We start from the raw sequence: 6,033 nt of genomic DNA on the forward strand, positions 1-6,033 counted from the left end.
GAGGGAGTGGAGGCTCATGGGTGGGGGCTGCTTTGCCTTTCGCTCAGGTCCTGTCACTTTAATTAAAGGGACAGGCACCGCTGAACAGCACCACCTGTGGGTCACAATGTGCTTTGCAGCAGCAAAGCTGCAATACAGCATGAAAGACTGCCTCTTACAGGAGAGAGAGTAAGAGAGACCTGTGCCCATCTCTATGCCAGCTGAACAGGCATGAGATGGGCAGCTGCCCCGGGGTCTCCTGTTCCTGGTTGGGCTGCCCCCATTCCTTCACCCAGCCAGCCACCTCTTAAACCATCTGCCTTTCGTACAATTCGGGGGGCTACCATGCACAGAAGGCTGCAGTTTCCATCCCAGCTCAGCTTTTCCTTTCTGTGTGATTGGCACACTGCCCTGATCAGCCACATCCCGCTCCCTATGCCCACCTCCAGCCAGGTGGCCCAGTATTAAAAAGAAAGGCAAGGAGGAACCAAACAGAGGGACAAAGATCGCTCGAAATGTCGATATCTGCCCAGCTCTTGCTCCATCTCATTCAGTTGGAGAGGGAGTGCCGTATTGTTGGAGGGTCAGTGTTGAGGGAGGGCCGTATTGTTGGAGGGTCAGTGTTGAGGGAGCGCCACATTGTCAGAGGGTCAGTGTAGAGGGAGCAGGCACTGTCGGAAGGTCAGTGTTGAGGGAGCGCCAAACTGTAGGGAGGTCAGTGCCAAGGGAGTGCCACACTGTAGGAAGGTCAGTGCCAAGGGAGCCCCACACTGTAGGAAGGCCAGTGCCAAGGGAGTGCCACACTGTAGGAAGGTCAGCACTGCGGGAGCACCACACTGTAGGAAGGTCAGTGCCAAGGGAGTGCCACACTGTAGGAAGGTCAGTGCTAAGGGAGCGCCACATTGTCAGAGGATGAGTGTAGAGGGAGCAGGCACTGTCAGAGGGTAAGTGTTGAGGGAGTGCCACACTGTAGGAAGGTCAGCACTGCGGGAGCGCCGCACTGTTGGAAGGCCAGTGCCAAGGGAGTGCCACACTGTAGGAAGGCCAGCACTGAGGGAGCGCCACACTGTAGGAAGGTCAGCACTGAGGGAGCGCCACACTGTAGGAAGGTCCGTGCCAAGGGAGTGCCACACTGTAGGAAGGTCAGCACTGAGGGAGCGCCACACTGTAGGAAGGTCCGTGCCAAGGGAGTGCCACACTGTAGGAAGGTCAGCACTGCGGGAGTGCCACACAATAGGAAGGTCTGCACTGAGGGAGCGCCGCGCTGTTGGAGAGTCAGTGCTGAGGGAGCACCGCGCTGTCGGAGAGTCAGTGCTGAGGGAGTACCGCGCTGTTGGAGAGTCAGTGCTGAGGGAGTGCCACACTGTAGGAAGGTCAGCACTGCGGGAGTGCCACACAATAGGAAGGTCTGCACTGAGGGAGCGCCGCGCTGTCGGAGAGTCAGTGCTGAGGGAGCGCCGCGCTGTCGGAGAGTCAGTGCTGAGGGAGTGCCACATTGTAGGAAGGTCAGCACTGCGGGAGTGCCACACAATAGGAAGGTCTGCACTGAGGGAGCGCCGCGCTGTCGGAGAGTCAGTGCTGAGGGAGCACCGTGCTGTTGGAGAGTCAGTGCTGAGGGAGTGCCACACTGTAGGAAGGTCAGCACTGAGGGAGCGCCGCGCTGCAGGATAGTCAGTGCTGAGGGAGCGCCGCGCTGTCGGAGAGTCAGTGCTGAGGGAGCACCGCGCTGTCGGAGAGTCAGTGCTGAGGGAGCGCCGCGCTGTCGGAGAGTCAGTGCTGAGGGAGCGCCGTGCTGTCGGAGAGTCAGTGCTGAGGGAGCACCGCGCTGTCGGAGAGTCAGTGCTGAGGGAGCGCCGCGCTGTCGGAGAGTCAGTGCTGAGGGAGCGCCGTGCTATTGGAGAGTCAGTGCTGAGGGAGCACCGCGCTGTCAGGGAGCACCGTGCTGAGGGAGCGCCGTGCTGTCGGAGAGTCAGTGCTGAGGGAGCACTGCGCTGTCGGGGAGCACCGTGCTGAGGGAGCGCCGTGCTGTCGGAGAGTCAGTGCTGAGGGAGAACCGCGCTGTCAGGGAGCACTGTGCTGAGGGAGCACTGCGCTGTCGGAGAGTCAGTGCTGAGGGAGCACCGCGCTGTCGGAGAGTCAGTGCTGAGGGAGCACTGCGCTGTCGGGGAGCACCGTGCTGAGGGAGCACTGCACTGTCGGAGAGTCAGTGCTGAGGGAGCACTGCGCTGTCGGAGAGTCAGTGCTGAGGGAGCGCCGTGCTGTCGGAGAGTCAGTGCTGAGGGAGCGCCGCGCTGTCGGAGAGTCAGTGCTGAGGGAGCACCGCGCTGTCGGAGAGTCAGTGCTGAGGGAGCACTGCGCTGTCGGGGAGCACCGTGCTGAGGGAGCACTGCACTGTCGGAGAGTCAGTGCTGAGGGAGCGCCGTGCTGTCGGAGAGTCAGTGCTGAGGGAGCACTGCGCTGTCGGAGAGTCAGTGCTGAGGGAGCGCCGTGCTGTCGGAGAGTCAGTGCTGAGGGAGCACCGCGCTGTCGGAGAGTCAGTGCTGAGGGAGCACTGCGCTGTCGGGGAGCACCGTGCTGAGGGAGCACTGCACTGTCGGAGAGTCAGTGCTGAGGGAGCGCCGCGCTGTCGGAGAGTCAGTGCTGAGGGAGCGCCGTGCTGTTGGAGAGTCAGTGCTGAGGGAGCGCCGTGCTGTTGGAGAGTCAGTGCTGAGGGAGCGCCGTGCTGTCGGGGAGCACCGTGCTGAGGGAGCGCCGTGCTGTCGGAGAGTCAGTGCTGAGGGAACACCACGCTGTCGGAGAGTCAGTGCTGAGGGAGCGCCGCACTGTCGGAGAGTCAGTGCTGAGGGAGCACCGTGCTGTCAGAGAGTCTGTGCTGAGGGAGCGCCGTGCTGTCGGAGAGTCAGTGCTGAGGGAACGCCGCGCTGTCGGAGAGTCAGTGCTGAGGGAACGCCGCGCTGTCGGAGAGTCAGTGCTGAGGGAGCACCGCACTGTCGGAGAGTCAGTGCTGAGGGAGCGCCGCGCTGTCGGAGAGTCAGTGCTGAGGGAACGCCGCGCTGTTGGAGAGTCAGTGCTGAGGGAACGCCGCGCTATCGGAGAGTCAGTGCTGAGGGAGCGCCGCGCTGTCGGAGAGTCAGTGCTGAGGGAACGCCGCGCTGTCGGAGAGTCAGTGCTGAGGGAACGCCGCGCTGTCGGAGAGTCAGTGCTGAGGGAACGCCGCGCTGTCGGAGAGTCAGTGCTGAGGGAGCACCGCGCTTTCGGAGAGTCAGTGCTGAGGGAACGCCGCGCTGTCGGTGAGTCAGTGCTGAGGGAGCGCCGCACTGTCGGAGAGTCAGTGCTGAGGGAGCACCGCGCTGTCGGAGAGTCAGTGCTGAGGGAACGCCGCGCTGTCGGTGAGTCAGTGCTGAGGGAGCGCCGCACTGTCGGAGAGTCAGTGCTGAGGGAGCGCCGCACTGTCTGAGAGTCAGTGCTGAGGGAACGCCGCGCTGTTGGAGAGTCAGTGCTGAGGGAACACCGCGCTATCGGAGAGTCAGTGCTGAGGGAGCGCCGCACTGTTGGAGAATCAGTGCTGAGGGAGCTGATCAGGGCACTCTGTCCACACTGGGGCTGGCCCGTTAATCGCTTACTCCCCCTCGCACAAGAGATGATTCAAATGGTTTAATCCCCGTTTAAGTTGGCTATTTTCATTCTGCTCCGATTTTGATGCCACACTCATTCATGTTTACACTTCCTCATTGGATCTGAATATTCCCAGTGACATCTTTCGTGTTGGTAGTGGCGTGCTTAAGGGGGCAGGAGGGGGGGGTGACCCGATTATTTATAATCACTTTACCATTTCTGTTACCTTCCTACGCACCCACCCCTTAAAACCCACCAGTGAATATGATGAAAACCTCAAAGGAAGGTTTCATCGGAAGGACCTCTTCTTTCCAACTGGCCCTGACCCATGTGACAATCCACCAACAATGGCGACCTTAATACCCACAATCCTCTGCCCTCCTGAAACTGCTCTATCCCTCAGACTGTAATGACCAGGTCACTGTCTCTATGGGGGGGATCGATTGGTTCAACAACACAACCAACAGCAATTGTAATCAAGAGGTTCCCCCCGGCCACCCCCCTCCTGGCTAATACTCTGGGAGATGCCAGTTCAAATCCCAGCATGGCCTCTTGTGGAATTTAAATTCAATCAATTAAATCGAGTCATAGAGATGTACAGCACGGAAACAGACCCTTCGGTCCAACCCGTCCATGCCGACCAGATATCCCAACCCAGTCTAGTCCCACCTGCCAGCACCCAGCCCATATCCCTCCAAACCCTTCCTATTCATGTCCCCATCCAGATCCCTCTTAAATGCTGTCATTGTACTAGCCTCTACCACATCCTCTGGCAGCTCATTCCATACACGCACCACCCTCTGAGTGAAAAAGTTGCCCCTTAGGCCTCTTTTAAATCTTTTCCCCTCTCACCCTAAACCTATGCCTCCTAGTTCTGGATTTTGTCTATTTACCTTGTCCGCAACCCTCATAATTTTATAAACCTCTATAAGGTCACCCCTTCACCCTCCAACGCTCCAGGGAAAACAGCCCCGGCCTGTTCAGCCTCTCCCTTTAGCTCAAACCCTCCAACCCTGGCAACATCCTTGTAAATCCTCTCTGCACCCTTTCAGGGTTCACAACATCTTTCCAATAGGAGGGAGAATTGCACACAGTATTCTGAAAGTGGCTTAACCAATGTCCTGCACATGACCTCCCAACTCCTAATTTGGAATTGGAAGCTAATCTCCATGGCAACCATATTAATTGTGGTTAAACCCCTCAGAGGGGGCAGTTCACTGATTGGGGAGGGAATCTGCCATCCTTACCTGCTCTGGGCCCACATGTGACTCCATCGCTTAGGGGAGAAAGTGAGGTCTACAGATGCTGGAGATCAGAGCTGAAAATGTGTTGCTGGAAAAGCGCAGCAGGTCAGGCAGCATCAAAGGAACAGGAGATTCAACGTTTCGGGCATAAGCCATTCTTCAGGAATGTCGACGCTTACCCAAGTCTTGCTTATAACCTTTGACCCTTGCCCTCAGCTAGTTGACCCTTGCAATTAGGCATGTGGCCTTTACCATGAACTGTGTTGTGTACCCACGTGAGCCTTAGCGCTCTCTCCAACAGTGTGACCATCGCACCTACTTACACTCTTCTCTTGAGAGAGTTTGGCCGAGCCCAGCTCATGCAGTTAAGTGGGGTATCGATGGAATATGACTTTCTTAGTTCTTCAGGCCAGATAGTGATTGGTCTGTACAGCGACTGCCAACATCTGAAGTGCTGTTACTATTTGTACGCGTTATTTTATTGTCGGTTCTGGCAACCACTGCGGCACAATTAATCTCCATTCTCGAGCCACGTTTACATCTCAATAAAATGTTTGAACGAAGAAAGAGGTCAGAGTTTGATGTTCAGTTCTGCTTTTTGCGATTTGAATGGTGAACTTGGCTCAGGAAGGAAGACACACACACACACGCATGCAAACATGCTCACAGACACACAGACAGACTCAAACACAGGCACACACTCAAACAGGCATGCACACACAAATACAGACACACAAACACACACACACTCACACAAACACAGGCACACTCAAACAGACATGCACACACAAATACAGACACACAAACACACACACACTCACACAAACACAGGCACACACTCAAACAGACATGCACACACAAATACAGACACACACACTTGCACACTCAAGCAGGCACACACATACATACACACACACAAACACACACACAGGCACACAGTCACAGACACACACACACAGGCCGACATGTGTGCACACACACAAACAGGCACAATACGCGCGCACACACAAACAGGCACACACGGACACACACAGACACACACAAACAGGCAGGGAGAGACCACCACCCATGGTGGGATTCTGACCCTCTCCGTGTGTGAGGGGGCGAGCAGCAGGTATGGGGTGGGGGGGGAGACAAACAGAGTTTGAGAATTTGGAAGATTTGTCGGTGGAGAAATGAAGATACAAATCCAGGG

Source organism: Hemiscyllium ocellatum, chromosome 50 (assembly GCF_020745735.1).
Source record: "Hemiscyllium ocellatum isolate sHemOce1 chromosome 50, sHemOce1.pat.X.cur, whole genome shotgun sequence".
Lineage (NCBI taxonomy): Eukaryota > Metazoa > Chordata > Chondrichthyes > Orectolobiformes > Hemiscylliidae > Hemiscyllium > Hemiscyllium ocellatum.